Source organism: Corvus moneduloides, chromosome 8 (assembly GCF_009650955.1).
Source record: "Corvus moneduloides isolate bCorMon1 chromosome 8, bCorMon1.pri, whole genome shotgun sequence".
NCBI classification, from domain to species: Eukaryota; Metazoa; Chordata; class Aves; order Passeriformes; family Corvidae; genus Corvus; species Corvus moneduloides.
This window is the reverse complement of record NC_045483.1, coordinates 4,434,444-4,451,347: the sequence shown is the minus strand read 5'-3', so window position 1 is coordinate 4,451,347 and position 16,904 is coordinate 4,434,444. Positions and strand designations below refer to the sequence as shown.

General features: G+C 41.4%; 1 protein-coding gene across 7 annotated transcripts in view; it reads left to right on the top strand.

The window, feature by feature from the left end:
- Window positions 1-3,988: 3,988 nt before the first annotated feature.
- PLEKHA1 (pleckstrin homology domain containing A1) overlaps window positions 3,989-16,904 on the top strand; it is a 31,306-nt gene continuing 18,390 nt past the window's right edge. For 5 of the 7 annotated variants that reach the window (XM_032116070.1, XM_032116069.1, XM_032116067.1 and 2 more), the window contains exon 1: window positions 3,989-4,125. The gene's annotated coding sequence lies outside the window, so the exon portion shown is untranslated. Of the gene's footprint in view, window positions 4,126-4,241; window positions 4,370-16,904 lie in introns of those variants that run through there. The other 2 variants (XM_032116064.1, XM_032116065.1) reach the window with 2 other exon arrangements.

Below are 16,904 nucleotides of genomic sequence, written 5' to 3'. Positions count from 1 at the left end.
AATATGGCTTTCAGGGAAACAGAGTACTTAAAAGGCTGGGAAATTACTTCATCACTGTATATCAGTACTTATCCACAGCAGCTACATCAGGGTGCTTTTCTACTTCAATATCAAATTAATAACAAGATCCAATGACTGGCAGCTCAAGCTGAATGAATTCAACCTCTATGTGAGATTAAATTCCCAAGCTCTGTCAACATCATTTCATCAGAAGAGATGAAGTTTTAGCTTTAAAATGCATATTGCAAATATGCTTTAGAGCAGCTTTTGAATTAAACCGTCTGCTCGTCCGTGCCGGGGTTTTAATGCTCCCGCTCCTCTCCTTGCCGTGGGAGGCACAGAGAGGTTTCATCTGTGCTGCCCTCGAGGTGCCCATCACATGCAGAGTTCTGCTGTAAGGCACTGACTGGAGGGAAGCCTTCTGCAGTGCTTTAGCTGATTACCTGCAGGGATGGAGAGGATGTTTGTCCTTCGCTACCCGTTAGGCTCGCTCAGGAATCAGTGTCATCCTCTCGAGCTTCAGCAACTGGCCATAAACTAGGGTCTGCTCCGGAGGGGAACAGGACAACCTCATTTCTCAGAGTCTGTTGTGCTCACATGTTTCAGTCACAGAACTGGCAACCCTGAAGTAGCAAGGGTTGTTCTTCCCCAGGTCACACTGGTGGGAGCCTTGGAGAAATTTTGGTCTCTCTCTCTCTGTTATGGCAAATAATTTAATTAGGTAATAAATACTACCTAATTAGCCCCATGCCACTGCAGTAAACTCATACATTCATCCTCTGGGATGAAGTTTAATGACTGAAAAGCTTTCCTTGGTTGCTAACACTGAAGGTGTCAGCAGAGTAATGGCCTTGCCTGGTCACAGCCTCTGAGAAAAGTAGTCCCATTGAGGTCAGCAACACCCCTCTTAAAATAGTGCACAGGAGGCATACTGCATGTGGATGGAATTTGCAATATTGAACCCATAAAAACAGAATATAGTGACAGCATTTTGCTCTGCACTCAGTAATTCACTGGCCAGGCTTTTTTCCTGTTTTCCACGGCAACATAACTGTTGGTTTTAACAAAACCGTTTTGTCCAAGGCCGAATTAATTTCTTTAGAGCAATGAACTGAGGTTTTGTTCATAGCTCTTTATTTCTGCATACCTATAAAGTTGTTGAACTTCCTCAGCTGGGTAAAAGTATCCATCATGAAAATACCATTAGAAAAGCAATATTTTGGAATTTTTGGATATTTCTGCTTCTTTGCCAAGACATGAAATCTGTGTATTTATATATACAAGGTATGTATGTGATTTGCATGTTTATATTTATATTTGTGTGTTGACATTTATATGGATAGATACATGCTACTCCTCTGGTACTACTGTTCCACTGGGAGCTTCCATACCTGTGAAATAAACACTTGCTCCTAAGGGTGCATATTCCTGCAGGTCACTCACCAAATGCTATTTATTCTAAACTGTATTCTGAGCAACTGCAATCCCGGTAGGAACTGATGTCCAAACCCTCCTACCTGTCTCAGTGATGAGAGTCACAAGCAGGTTCTGAGTAAAAGGTTGGCACAGCAGGGGCCTGCCAACATTTTCTGCCAGACATGAAGACTCTTGTGGGGATACCTGCCAGTATTTGAAAACTATGGATAGAGACAACTGGAGAGGAAATAAGTGCCTGTCTCATAATTCTGCTGGAATATGCTGGGCCCTGAACCAATTTCTACACTGAAGTCAGTGGCATTGCATGGAGAAGAAGCCAGTGCAGAATTTATACTTGAATATTTTTAGACATGGCAGGGTAGGTAAAATAGAGATTCTGTCCTTTGTAATCTCTGCATGCCTACTTTGTGCTGCAGAATAGGAAGGTCCCTGGGTGACCCAGTCACTTCACACCCAAAGTTTACCTGTTTGTCATCACAATCACCTTCAGCTGTTGCATTTGCACGTTCCACGGAGAGGAATACTGAAAATACTGACTTGTTTTGAAGTCAGGGGGCTCAGCTGAGCTTTAAGCAGCCTCTGTAGCACTGCAGTTTATAAAAGCAGAACTAGGAGCAGCATTGTACTGAGAGCACCTCTTATTCAAGAGATAACTTAGAATGATTATTATTAGAGATAACTGTATTTATGTCTTGGACATCAAAGATTCACAGCTCCTCATTTTTTGGTTCTCCACATGCCAATTTCATGAAAATACTTTTGTGAACAGCACAAAGGACAGAATATGTCTATAGTAAAGTGTTTGTGTCTCAGCTTAAGTAAAGACAGCTCCTTATATACCTGATTGTCTCCTCACTAAATTGGGAGAATTAGGCTACCCTAAAAGGAAAGTTGCAGTTGTGTTTCATGATAGAAACTACGGTAAACTACAGTAGGAGGTTTGTTACCCAATTCCAATGAAATATACTCCTTCTTATAAATGTAATAATCTTTTTATCCTTTCCTGAGTCTTACTGTCAGAATATATGGTTATTCAAACCTTGTGTGGGAGGCTGGAGAAAATATTTGCAAGTTAAGGCACATCAGACTGTAGACTGCTGTAGATTCCATGTGTTGTGGAATGGCTTTTGCTTCTATGGCTTTTTGAGTGCAAAAAGGGTGTATAATTTTGTAAAAGGCTCTTCCATGTGCAGTGTGACGGCAGGACACATCCTGCAGTCATTTAATAGCTGCCACAGCCCCGATAGTTCTGTCAGGATGAGAAATGCCAGCTCCGGACTTCAGTGGGGGAGAGCCGTGGTGCTGCCCACTGTAAATTGTCTTGCATTAACTCCAGTAAAACACTGTTAAGTGAAAAACGACAACAAGAAAATGTATGAATAATTGTGAATGAAGTCCAAACTGAAAAGCCTCTGCAGCTGCAGAGTGTGTGACCTCTCCGGGGTTTGATAGGGAAGAGTTGCCATGGGAATGGTGCGGCATTGTTTGCGGCTGACTTCAGCTTTTATTGTTGTGCTCTGATTACAGCTTTTGTTTCACTGTGAAGTATGGTTGTTACATGCCAGCTCGAAACAAAGATGCATTTACAGGCAGCGGCGGAGTTCAAATGGTTTCTATAATTAGAGATATCACTGCTTTAAGCAAGGAAAAAAAATCCTGTGTTACTATTTCAGAAAACACAAAGTTTTTCAGTATAAATTTAATGTCTGCTTAGGAGAGAAGTAGCTTCCCAGTAAAACTGGTTAAACATCACTATGGGGAATTGTCATTTGTCACTAGGACCGACAGCAAAAGGCTGCACCTGAGCCTCCAGGTGAAGAGAGTTCAGCTGCAGGGTACAGAGAATTCGAGTTTTTTGCCACATTAGTAAAGTGTACACAGACATGTATCAACATCGTGATTTACTACATCCTTAAAGCTTGTTAGCTCCAAGATGTCCTTGAGTAAGGGAAGCCAACTGTGCTATGTGTTCTAAGGGCACTGCTGACTCATATTTGATTTGCCATCGGCCAGGACCCCCCAGTCCCTTTCCAGAGCGTTGCTCTCCAGTGTCATTCCCCAGTCTGTCTGTACATCCAGGGTCGATCTATCCCAGGTGCAGAATCTGGCACTCAGCCTGTTAAACATCACATGATTGGTGAATGCCAGTTCATAGAAGCATAGATCACAAAACAGTTTGGTTGGAAGGGACCTTAAAGCTCATCCAGTGCCATCCCCTGCCATGGGCAGGGACACCTTCCACTGTCCCAGGCTGCTCCAAGCCCCTTCCAGCCTGGCCTTGGACACTGCCAGGGATCCAGGGGCAGCCCCAGCTGCTCTGAGCACCCTGTGCCAGGGCCTCCCCACCCTCGCAGGGAAGAATTTCTTCACAACGTGCAACATTTCCTTCCGTGCTCGGGCCTCCCCATTAAAGACAAGATTAAAATCCCAGTAATTGGACTACAATTCCCATCATGCCCCCGCCGCCGGCCCGTGCCCCTCCCCTCCCGCGCCGCACTACATGTCCCAGCAGGCCGCGGGGCGGTGCGGGCGGTGGCGCGGCGGCGCACGCGCAGTGTGGGTGCCCGGCGGTGCGGACGGAGGCGGCGGGACGAGCCCGTTCCCGGTGCGGAGCGCGGAGCGGGGCCGGGAGCGCGCCCGGGGAGCGCCCGGCTCTCCTCAGGGGGCTCCCGCACTGTCAGGACTCCAGTAAGTGCCTCGGCCCGGGGCGGGGCTCGGCCCGCCCTGGGTGATGCCCTTCCTTCCGCGCCTGCCCGGTGTGTGACCGCGCAGGGCACTGTCCTGCTGCCCCTGCGCCTCTCCCTCCTCTTTTCCTTTCCGTTTTCCCTGGAAGGCGCTCGGCGGCGCGGGGGCTCTGCCCGTGCGTCCCCCGGGGGCAGCGCGGTGTCGGGTGCCCCTGTGGCGCAGGCAGGGCGCTGTCACAGCCCCAGAGGTAGGAGAAGAGGTGATCTCATTGCTCGTCATGGTCTGTTCTCCCTGCGCTCGCCTTCGCCGCTCCGGTGTTGGAGCACGCCGGGAAGGAGCGATGTTATCTGGGCAGAGCCTGCAGGGATGGTGCCTGCGAGGGTGTGGGCTCCCCGAGCACCCTCCCTCGGTTCGGCTCGCCTTTGGGATCCCTCTCCCAGCTGCAGCTCCAAGGAGAGCTCAGTGGGGCTGGGACAGCCAGTGTGTAGTGCCGCGTTTGTTTTTAGCTTTGGAAGGCATAAGTTTTGGAGAGGGCTGGGTGGGGAGGCTGTTGGCACGCTCTGAGCTGTGTTCTGGGTTAGCTGTAACCGGGGCTGGTTATTTACTGAACCAAAGTGTCTTTAAATGGATAACTTGACTATAAATGAATGTTAAACTGTAACCACTGTTGTTATATGCGCGGTTTTTATCACCTGTAAAATTCCAGATAGGCGTTTGACATGCTGCTAAACTTAACACAGACTTAAATTCTGTATGTGTTGTGCAGCTCTCTTGGGAGGAACTAATGCATGACCTTCATAAAAGGCATTATGTTATTGCATCAAATGTTTGCAAAGTAACATCAAGAGGACAGCAATTTTCTCTTTGGCAGGCTGCTGCTTTGAGGCCTTCTGTAAAAAAAAAAAAGTCTGATTTTCACTAAGCAGTCTATTGTGTTTATAATCAAGCAGAATGAACAGTCTTCAAGTGGGGAAACAGTTATTACTTAGTTAGGCTGAGCACCTGAATTAGGCATCAGCAAAGTGGTGTTACTTACCTGAGTAAAGCTCAGAGGTAGAATCTTTTTTAATTTTTTTTTTTTTTTAGATTCTTAAGAGCTACATATCTCCATGCTTCACCTTCTTTTCAAAGCAGAGTACTTTTAAATAGACTACTAGGCTTAGAGCAAGCTGAACAGCATAAACTTCTTTGTTGCCTTCTGATGAATTCCTTGCTTTCCTGACAGAGGCTGTAATGTCTGTAAAGATAAATTTTCTCTTCTCCTTACCTGCTCCCATACGTGACCCTGCAGGGCAGAGCCATATTTGATCGTACGGTTTTGGGGCCTGTGACATGTGAGGAGCAGCTTCTTGCTGTTGAAACCAATCCAACAGGGTTTGCTGGGTTTTGTGGTTTGTTTGTTTTTTTTTTTTTTTGTTTTGTTTTGTTTTGTTTTGTTTTTGTTTTTGTTTTTTTTAATTTGGGCTGCATTTATTTTGAGGCAGCACGAACACAATCCTAACCGAGGTGGAAATGTGCATGGTAACTTTGGTTGCTCTCTCATGAGTTACTCTGTCTTATGGAACAGTGAACTTGCATTTTAGGTCCATTCAGTCTTGTTCCCTCCTACTTGTTATTTTTAGTTGAAAGAATCACACCAGTAACAATACATAAAACTGTCAGGTTTGTGAAGCACAGAAGTGTAAAAGTGCTGTTTTCCCTTTTGTCACATGAGGAAGTGTTAAAAGTGGGCTGAAATCTCTTTGTGGCAGAGAGAGATGCTGGGCCTGGTTGATATTTGGAGGAGAGCCTTTTAATTCGGGGATAGATAAGCACTGATGCAGAAAGTGATAATTCAAGAAATAATACATGGGGGTTTTATGTGTGTTCAGTGAGTGCTACACCACTGGAGTCAGCTTTGCATAAAATAAAAACCTTTGTGCAACTCACTGAGTTCTATTTGCAGTTATCAAACATTGTGGTTTGATTTTGTGAGTGTAGAAAATTTAATTCCAAGTTCATAATTTCTGAAGACATCTATTTTCTTGAGCTATTTCTCTGCTGTAAAACTACATTTGGCCTCATGTTCCATTGTGTAGCTCTGCATTTTAAAGGTGAAATTAAAGAAAAAGATGCACAGTGGGTCAGTGGCAGGTGTAGTGCAGTGTTGAAACGTTTCAGAGGAGTGGATGCTTTCATACAGATTAGAGAACAGGCAAAGAAGAATCATTGTGTGAAGAAAGCAGGCAGCATTTTAATGCTTTCCCTCCTCCTTCTCTCCTCCTGTATTTATTTTTCCTCAGGAGTAGTAGCTGAGTGACAGAAGACAGACACACACACATGAGGAATACAGAAGGCATGTGCGTGAGGAAGAGACCTGAATGCAGGAAAAGGCCTTGTTTTTTCCAGGTAGCTGGGGCTTGTTCCAGAAGGCAGCAGAGCTATCTCAGCTCAAATAAAGGCTGACTGCATGTCAGAGAGTTGGTGTAGAAGAGAGGAAGTGCAGAAGTCAGTTTTTATTGACTGTAACAGATTAGAAAGAACTTGAGGACATTACTGAAATGAGAACAGATCTCGGCTTGTAACACAGTCTCCAGTGTAGTGTTGGATGTAGCCCAAACTGCCAGGCCTGCAAAATTCTTAATCTGTTTTAGTAGATTTAGAATTCCATCGATGTCTTTATTACTGACTGTTCCTGGTTATTTAAGCTGACAGTTATCATAGTAAATGCAGTTCCTCCAAAGTGCAGCAAACCAGCAGTGTTAGGAAGTGAGTACATGTTCTAATGAGCAGAGTCCTTGCATGCTCTGCTGTGCTTTTGGAGGTATCCAGCTCTACATCAGTGTTTAGACAAACAATAGTTTGTGATATGAGAGCATGTATCTGTCTTACAAGATGGCTTTTGGCAGGTTTTTTTTCTCTGATAATTACGAACAATAGAAACAGTCTTAGAAACCAGTTACTGGGGTTTGGAGCCAAGTGAACCTTTGTGCAGTTGTATAATTGCATGAAAATACAGGATAGTAACTTATTTCAGTGCCAAAATGGGAATTTAGGTAACTGGCTTTAGCATAAAACATTTTTACAGCGTGGAACAAGTGCTTAAGAAGTCACCAGGAAATTATATAAGAAACACAACAGTCAGTAGTACATGTATTGAAGTATTGCTGTCAGTGATTTATAAAATTATATAAGAAACCTAAATACCATAATCCTAGTGTGCTTCTTTGGCATATAGAAATAATGTAACTGCTTTTAAAAAGTCGCCTGCTGAAGAGGTCTGAGTGACGAGAATGCTTCAGGTTTTGAAGTTATACTTCAATGCAGAGAATGACTGAAATGAATTGGAATGGGAGATATGGCTGAGCTGCTTCAAGTTTTTTTCTGCTCTTACGCTGATCTTTCAAATTAGGACTTTGAAAATACGTAGGGCTAAGGTCATCTTGATACATGCTGTACCCTAACTGTGAGAAATATTTAGGTACGTGTTGGTATAGGGCTCAATTCTATAAATAACACTTTCCTCTCAGTGCTAGGTAAAGCAGCAGGGTTTTGTTGCTGTTGAGGAAGGAAGCTGGTTGATTGTCTCAGCACTAAGCAGCATTTTCTCCCTCCAGGGACTTGCAGAAACATCTAGAATGTGTAGGTGTTTCTTTAATCTTGAAGAAGGAACTTATTAAGCTTTCTGGTGCAGAACTGTATGAGCCACTTATTCTTAACAGATGTTATCTGCACGAGTAGGGAGTTGCAGATCTGGTAGACATTTGTGGCATTCAACAGTTTAAACAGTTTTCAGGTTTGAACATATGCCTTTGCCTTAAAATCTGAATAGTTTCAGGTATTTTATGTAGAAGAAAGGTGGTTCAATAGTGAGGTTGCTGCTCTGGGACTTGGGAAACAGGTTCAGCTTACTGTGTTGCCAAAAAGCTTCCTGTGTGGCCTGGGACAAGCTGCTTCTCTGTCCCTCCGTTCTCATACTGAGAGTGCAGAGCAGCAGCAGCAGCTCTGCATCACAGGAGTGTTTAGGGTATGTCAGGTTGGACGTGGCCAGGGGTGGTGTTGATGTGGGGCACAGAGCTCCCTTGGGCTGGGAGGGAGAGTTTGAAGACATTGGCCAACTTAAAAACTAGGGGTAAGCTCCAGGCAGGAGGAGGAAAACCAGAAAAAGACGGTGGAAAAAAGGTTTTGACTGGAAATCTCTGGTGTCACTTAGAGAAAGCAAGTCCTTAAAACTTTAAGGAGCACTGTATGGCCTCGTTTGTTTAACAGAATTTTAAAACAATGCTTAAAATACCCACACAAACATGTAAATCTTTTATGTTATGGTTCTGCCACACCGGGGACAGTAGCAAAGCTCTCTCTGTTCCTTTGTTGGCTGTTCTGGTCTTTGGAAGATGCTTTTAAATCTAGCTAACCATTGCATCCACATGTTTTGGATATCAATTGAGCTCATTTGTTCTGCTGGCATGGTAAGCAGAATCTCTTAAATTGGGCCTGATTTACTGACTTCTCATGTGAAAGAGGTTGAGCTTCTCTACCTCTCAACTCCCCCAAAGGGAAAAAGAATTTGCAGCCACCTCTAATGAGCAGTGTCTTTAGTAATGTTATAGAGTTAAAATTATTTTGGATTTTAAATCCTTCTGGTGGAAATAGGGCACTGTCATTGCTATAAATTTAAGATGTAGACTAGACAGCAATTATCAAGCTTTGCAAACATGTTTTCATTGTTGAGAGTCAACACTCCCAGGAACAGTCTCTGTATACTGACAGAGAGGTGATAAATTAATTCATTTAATATGTAATTGTTTTGATGTGTATGCTCTCCCTGGGTGCTTTGGTACCCACCACATTTACATCCCATGTCCAAGAAAATGTGTTGGAACTTGTTCAGACTAGTGACTTAATTAAATGTTCTTCTGTTAAACACTAGAACAATTACATGCCAGGTTTGTTGTAAGAGTGAGCAGTCCTCTTAAAACTGCACTTCAAAAGATGTTGTTAAATATGTTGGTTAACTCTTTAGGGAGGTTTAGAATGACAAATGGGAACTTAGGCTGTGCTAATAATTCAGCTGGCAAGTTATTTCTCTATCTGGTAGACTCCATGCCTGTGTGTGCACCACTGCTGAAAGGTTGGGTAACTTAAAGGATGTTCTTGCTTCAAAAGTGTGTCTGCTGATTCAGGACTTCAGGATTTGGTTATCTTGTTTTTTTTATCATTAACCTTTTTCTTTTGTTTCTTCCTTAAATCAAGTTCACTGCAGGTGCTGTAATTTATCTATAATATCTTCCTACTTTGTGCTGGTGTCCTGACTTTTGGGTGGAGGAGCATGACTCCTTCAGGAGGTCCATTTGCTGCCTTTTTGTGGGAGGCAGCAGTACAGTGTTGAAACCCAGCCTGTTGCATGCTCATGGTACATCCAGGATTTCCAGGCTTGTCAGATGTATGCAGGATTTGGGATTCTTCTGGAGTGTTTCTCCCTCGCCGTGTATAGGTCAGACAGCAATCCCACAAAATGCCAGGAGCCTGCCTGGTACTTTTGGGATTATTCTGTGGGTGGAGGGGTGTTACTCTCCCTACACACTGTAACTGAGGTTTTGAGAAACACCTTTGTCAGTGCAGAGCAACAGCTGGGCAGTAACTGTTATTTGTGTCACCCTACAAATAAGGAGGAAGGTGAGGAAGAAGGCCAGCAGCCAGGCATGGGCTGTACCTGACATGAGGACAATTCCCTGGGCTTATGGCTTGGTTCCAAGTAGGAAGGCTGCTGGAAATGAATTCTGTGAGATGTTACAGTGAGTGATGTGCTTCGAGTGAAGTGTTAGTGTGCTGGCACTGTGCTACAAAACCTGTCACTGCAGAGCAGCTTTCACTTTATGGGGTTTATCTCTGTGTTGGGTGAGACTTTCATTAAATATGGCAGACTGGGATTTGATTTTTCTTAATTTAAGATGTATAAAAAAAAGGAGGGGGAGGGTAATGTCCCAAAAACTTTGCCATTTGATGGGAGCTTAATTTTCTCTTCCCACCTTGGTAAACAGGAGCTGGTGGGTTCTATAAATGCACATTGGTTCTCTTACATCAGACAGACAAAGCCCTGTTCTTCCTGAAGAGCTTTCACTACGCTTGCACTTACTGAAGAGCTCTGAGATTAGTCCTAATCTCTGGGAATCCTTGTGTAGGACTGATATAATTGATAAGTGAGCTGGATTCTGGAGGAAATATCAAGTCTTTGCAGTAGAGGGAATTTTGGCTGACATAGTGGATTATACAAACACAGTCTGTACTGTAAATATTAAATGAGGTAAAAATTGAACAGCAATGATTTTTTCCTTTCCAGAGTGTTAACGTAGGTGAAGCATTGCACTTTTCTTTATTCTGCATCAAAATTGCTAAATTAGATCTATAAAATCAAAATTGATCATCAGCTTTGTGTGCTTTGTTTTCATTAAATATTTATATCTGTGAAAGGGATCAAACCAAATATTCACCTGATAATGTTCTTTTCATTAGTTGATATTTGAAATGAACTGAAAATTTTAGTTATTTACAGTGCTTTCTTTAACAACATAAGAGTGTTCTGTGAAAACTGGAGATACAGCTAATTTCCTAAGCAGCTGGCCTTTCCATTTCTTGCATACTTCCCAGGAAGGTCTGTGTTCATTTATACTGCTGAGTTTATGCCCGGGATTCAGAGTGAAAATCAGCAAGACTGGCTCAAAAATGGCAAACTTCGTTATTCAACCAGCCTCACCTTCTTTTTGTGTTGGACTTCCTCAAGTCAAATAAGCTTCACCAGGATGTGTAGTTTGATTCAGATGAGAATTTGAAAAAAGCTGGGAGTGTGTGGAATTCAAGTGCTTGGAGTGGTTGGCCTGGATGAAACAGTGACCATTATTGAAATTAAACAGGGTTTTTTCTAATGACTTACTGGTAATAATAAGTAATCCTAATAAGTAATGTGGTGATTTCCTGCTTGATTTTTAATTTGTTTTGGTTGTCATGAATGGACACTTTCTATAGAATAGACATGTAAGCATATTCAAGAACAAGGACCTAACTTGTCATATTTGGAGTTTTGCAGATGGCACTTATTCAAAATTTTGAAAAGGCTTATTAAAAAATTGTAAATATGAATCAACTTTGAACTTGCATTTTGAAGGATTTTAACTAGTATGTAACTGAAATTAATAAGCATTAAAAAACTTGTTTTGAGTCATGTATGAGATACAAGTCAAAGTGAATTAGAGTAACTATATTTTTTTTCCTTGTATTTATTTCTGGTTATATCTCATTTTGAGTAACTATATTATCTAGGCTTAATATAAAGTGATGAAAATTACATCTGACTGTTGTAAAGACTTGGTGTTATTGAACATGTTCTATGACTGTTTCTCAGCTTTGTTATTTTACTTTATTGCCTTGTAAGCTGGTCATCATTCATAAGTTATTAATGGATAAATTTCAAGCGTGTATTTTTATAATGACCTTGTTGCACAGGATGCTTCCTTTTGTTTGTGTTAGCTCAGTGCATTTAGAGGGACAATTAAAATAATTGTTTTAGCTGGGCAAAAACCATTAGTAGGTGAGGTTGGGTTTTTTTGTTTTGTTTTGACTTAAAAGGTCAGTGATAGAGAGGAGTTTTGCATCCTGTGCCGTGCATTTCCTCATTCCATCATATCCCAGAGCCTTTGGCTGCTGTTGCAAATACCTTAAAATGGAGGAAAATAGTTTAGTTAAGAACAGGAAACATCACTCAGAGAAATTTCTGCAGAAGGTTTTGAGGAAGTACCAGTCTGTCCCATCATGGAACTTGTAGATCAGTGCTTGAGAAAGGCCAGGGGATGATGGATTTGGGTAACTTGAAAGCGTTTTCCTTGGAACTTCAATCTTCCCCTAGAACATACAGAAATTTTTCCAAGGTGAAAGCAACATTGCAGGATAGTATTGAATGAAATCAATCATTTGACTTGCTGAGGTACACTGGAAAAGATGGGAGTGGTTAGCTTACCCTGATTTAACAAGTGTTCCTGGAAAACAGCAGATCAGCATTTTGAACACAGAATCATGACTGGCTAAGACTTAAGTTCAAGATAAGGCTGCTGGTTTTGTTAGATGAATCATCGCTGCAATGATGATTTTTCTATATTGTGGCCTGCTTGGAAGTTGGATTAGGTACTGGGGGAGGGATGTATCTTTTGGCATTCCTCATAGTTTGGTCAGGGATAGGAGAGGTCAGTGCTACTTGTATTTCAGGTTTTTTTATTTGGGAGACTGACTTCTGCTTAGGAATTCTCTTACAGGTGAATACTGGCCTTTTGCAGCTGGTTTTTCCTTCTTTTTGACTACTTTAGAGAGGGAATCTGAATTTAGGAGGCAGTGTATCCTGGAGACTTGCAGTTTTCATTTTCAGATGTAGTTAAAAAGTTGATCAGAGTGTCACAGGCTGTTAGCAAATCAAAGGCATGTCTTTTCTGTTAACAGAAGTATCCAGTGTCTGCTGTGCCCTCCAGGACAAAAATGAATCTGTGGAGGACCTTTGGGAAATTGAAAAGCTGGACTTGTAATTTTAAATCCATCAATTCTGAATTATCTTTTGTTGTCAAAAGAATTGCAGCCAAGTCACCTCTCCAGTTCCTGGATTAGTTCTTTGTGGGGTTTTTTTTGTCATGTTTTTTGTACTTTGGAAGTTGAATGAGAGGTGAGCAGGGACATTGTCTCATAGTATAAGTTATCTCTTTAGTGGGCTGCCTGTGCTGGAAGGTTTTCAAGGAAGTAAAAAGAAGTTGAACTACTGTCCCTTGAAGATTTATGTGGCTTGTTTTCAGAGGCTGTTCTGAGCTGGTTGTCTTAGGGTTGGAATTTCCCTGTCCCTGCTCCCTTTCCTTGTTCTGGAAGTGCACAAGAAGGAAAGCTTTCATTGCTGTGTTCTTCAGGGGATAAGCAGAACAGTCTGAGCTCATCCCTTCCCCACGGGAGTCAGTAAATGGTCAGTAAAAGAGATGACCAGCTGGAGAGCAGCTGATTTACAGCAGGAAGCTGAGAGTAATTGCCTAGGCAAAAGCCAGGAGCCCTCACTAATTAAGCTGTCCCTGGAACTGCAGGAAAGACTGGAGATCGCTGGGGATGCTGCTTTACCTTCCCTTTGTGGTGCTGGAGCTGCTCTAAACAGCAGAGCTTAAAAAGGGAGGTGGGGAGGAGGGATGGGCATGACTCATGGCATCATTTTATATTTATCAAGTGGAGGTGTATGAATGTTGTTCTTCATTTCATAGGGATGAGTAAGTAGGTAATGTATGTTTCTTAATCTTCCTAGCTGATAGAAGAAAACCCCAAAGTCATCTCCTGGGGTAAGTTAAATCCAAAGTTCCAAATGTCCACACGTTAAAGAGCAGGAAGCAGAACTGTTCGTCTAAACAAAAGAAATAAAAGTAATAAAATATACCCAAACCTTGGGGAAAAAACATGTAAAATAAAGAGATATTAAGTGCTCATGTTGTATTTATTAATCAAGCTCTCCTGTGGTAGTGCAAAGCCTATTGCACGGTCTTTTTGTAAGCACAAAATTCTGCTTGCTTTAGTCAGCCAGTGGTCCTTGGTTTGTACCTGCCTGTGGAAATGAAGTCAAGGGAGAGATTGGGCCGTAGAAATATTATCTGGCACCTCACTTCAGTCTTGTCTAGACTTGTACTTGAAAGTACGAAGGCTGCAGCCAATCTGTAATGGAGGTGAACTCAAGAACAGGTGCTGGTGGGAAACTAAAAATAGGAATTAATGTAGGAGAGTTCAAGCCGTGTGTTATAATTGGTGAAAAGGAGATGCTCGTGTGCCTCTGCAGGTCCTACTTGTGCAGTCATGCATTTACAGTGAGACTGGGGAAGGTGATCTGGGATTTTTATTTATAGTGGTGCCCAGGAGGCCAGGCAGCCCTCAGTGTGTGATATAAATGTTGGGGAATGTCGGTGTGTGCTGTACCTCAGAGGAAGAGAGTGGGGAGAGGGGAAATCTGAGAGAAGCTGGGCTGATGAGGTATGGACCTACTTAAATTAGTACCCTGCTGCTGGAAGGGGGGATGTAAGGCTTCAAAAATAAGTGACACCTCCTGTCCGGATTATAACACAGCCCTCCAGGAAAAGAATTTTAAGGAGCTGAGAGTTTTCTGAATTCTTACAGAGTGTTACTATATGCCACAAAATAGGTTTTCAAAAATCTCTTAGTTTCTGGTGGATTATGGCAAGAACCAGGAGGAAATGGGCCACAGGGATGTTTTTCCTGAAGCAGCACTGTATCATTGACCCACATCTCCCCTGCCCTACCCTTCCACTCCAGGGAGGGAAGGCAAAATGAAATGAAGTTGTATGTGATCTGTAACAGGTTTGATGCCTTCAGCCTTTCTAAGAACTCATCATCTTTTTATAATACTTGATTCTAGAAGAGTTAATGCACTGTTCTGTACTGCAGGTTCTGCTGCAGAAAATAACTAAGGGTGCGTGTAATAATGCTGTAAAGTGTACAGACTTGGAGATTTTTGTTTCATAATTGCTTCAAATAATTTAATGAAAAATCTCATCTGTGCAAGACATGATCTGTTCTGAAGACACTTTTAAGATGAAGTTCTGATGAATTCTTAGGTTGGTGGTCTTCCAGCCAGATTTCCTACACTGAGGAATTAGAGTTCTGCAATTCCTTATATGAATCATGGCAATTCCATCAGTGCTTTTTTCGTCTGTCTAGAGTTGTAGGAAGGGTATCGTGGTGGTGGTTTTGTCATGTGTTCAGTCCCTTTAGTAACTGGAAGAAAGGCACAAATTGATTTTTTTTTTTTTTTTTTGATGTGCATTGCAAATTGTGGTTCATTAATGAAGGCTGAATAGAATTGCTATTAATTTACAGGGGAATCTTGCCAAGGTGCAATATGGTGTAATAAGCACGCTTTTAAAACTGGAAAATGGTTGGATGATACTGTGTTAGAATTCAATTTGTTATAAAGTTAAAGGGCTTTTTTTTTTTTTGTCTCTTATTATTTAAGACTATCAGTCTAATAGAAGTCTGTAATCCCATGAGGAATTTTAAACTAATTTGAAGAAAACAGCAGGTACACAATTTAAGTTTTAGATTAGTGTTAATTTATGCTATATTTTCATAGAGCACAGAGTAGGTGCAAATAGAATCATTTTGTAGGCTAGAAATTAGCTAGTAGTAATTTGAAATATAAAATATTTATTAATTTAGGTTTGGGGGGTTTTTTTTTTTTGTCTGTGAGGGTTGGTTTATTGACAAATAAGAAAAAGCTTCTGAGTCTTGTCTTTTGCCCTGGAAAAAAACCCTTCAAGTATTGCAGTAGCTCAGCTTTAGCTAATTGTGTGTTCATAATGGAGCATTATGAGCATCCTCCTTTCATTTTCCTTAAAAGGATTTCTGAAACATAGATTCTCTTATAGGGGAAAAGTGCTTTGAAAATTCAGTTGGTTTTATTCAAGGATTCTTAATCAATCTGTATCTTGTTTCAAAAACAAGTTTTCCTTGTTTCGTTTTCTTCACATCTGCAGAGAACACAGCTTTAAGTCTGCTCAGACAGGAAACCAGCCACCAATATTTGCTTTTTTTAGGCACAGGGCTTTTCTGGGCTTCATAAACTGTTGTTATGAAGCCTGAAGGGTGTCCTGGAAGTGCTGGATGATTTTGTTGAGGGACCACCTGCCACAACTTAGGGCAATACTGGTAAATGGCAATTTTTATATTCATTTAAATGAAAACAAGATGTGATGCCAAGTTCTGACAGATTAGAGGTGTCATTTAGAGAACAGCTACCCTTGAGCTTTCCCTCAGATGTGTTTGTAGGGAGATGTTGCTTCAGTGTGAAGTGATCCCAAGAGCCTCAATTGAATTACTGATGATTGTTTGTTAAAGTAGTGATATTGTCCTGAGTGCTCAAGTGTTTATTTTTGTATTCCTTATAGTTATAACTTGATTACAGGACTGGACTTAGATCTGTGATATTTAGATTGTGAGGAACACAGCAAGAAAATTTAGATTACCTTAGTAAATTTTCTTACTTGATTGAAGAACAAACCTTTGCATATTTAAAGCATTGTTGCTGGTAACACATGTTTTAAAACATATTTCTCAAAGTGGTTGAACCAAAATTTTGCTTGTATTGTAATTAGGCATATAAAATGACAGCTGTAAATACAAGTATATCTCTACATGTTTGTATATTGATAAAAATCAATCAATCAATTCCCCCCAAAAATGTGGATATCTGAGTCCTTAAAATAAACACTGATTCTCTCCCCGAAACAACACTTGAAAAACTGTCTCATGTTTTGCTGTGGTATATCAATAGCTTGCTACAGATAATTATCAGGTGTCTGTCTCATTGTGTAAGTAAATGTATTTAAATCAAGCAACCTTAAAAAAGTATTAAAGAATTCAAAGAAATGCTAAAATGAAACTTCCACATTACATGGTTAAAGCTGGAAAAGTTGGAAAATGATGAAAAGTGTGAAGTGCTTCAACCTTCTGTGTCTTACGTTAGTATTTTTGGATCTGTACTATTTCTGAATTTTGTAACAAAATGTAAAGACTGAATCGTTTCTTTCGTGCCCTGGGAAAGATTGGCATCGACCTGATTTTTATCATTTTTAGATGAATATGCAGATTTATCTTTGGTCTTACAAGGCTGGCTCTTAAAGTAAAATGACTGTCCCATAAAATAAAAGGAAGCAAAACCCGTGATGCAGTAGGCTGCAGTAAGGCAGAGCCACAAAAGGTGAAGCAGGCAAAATGGCAATAGGTGGGCA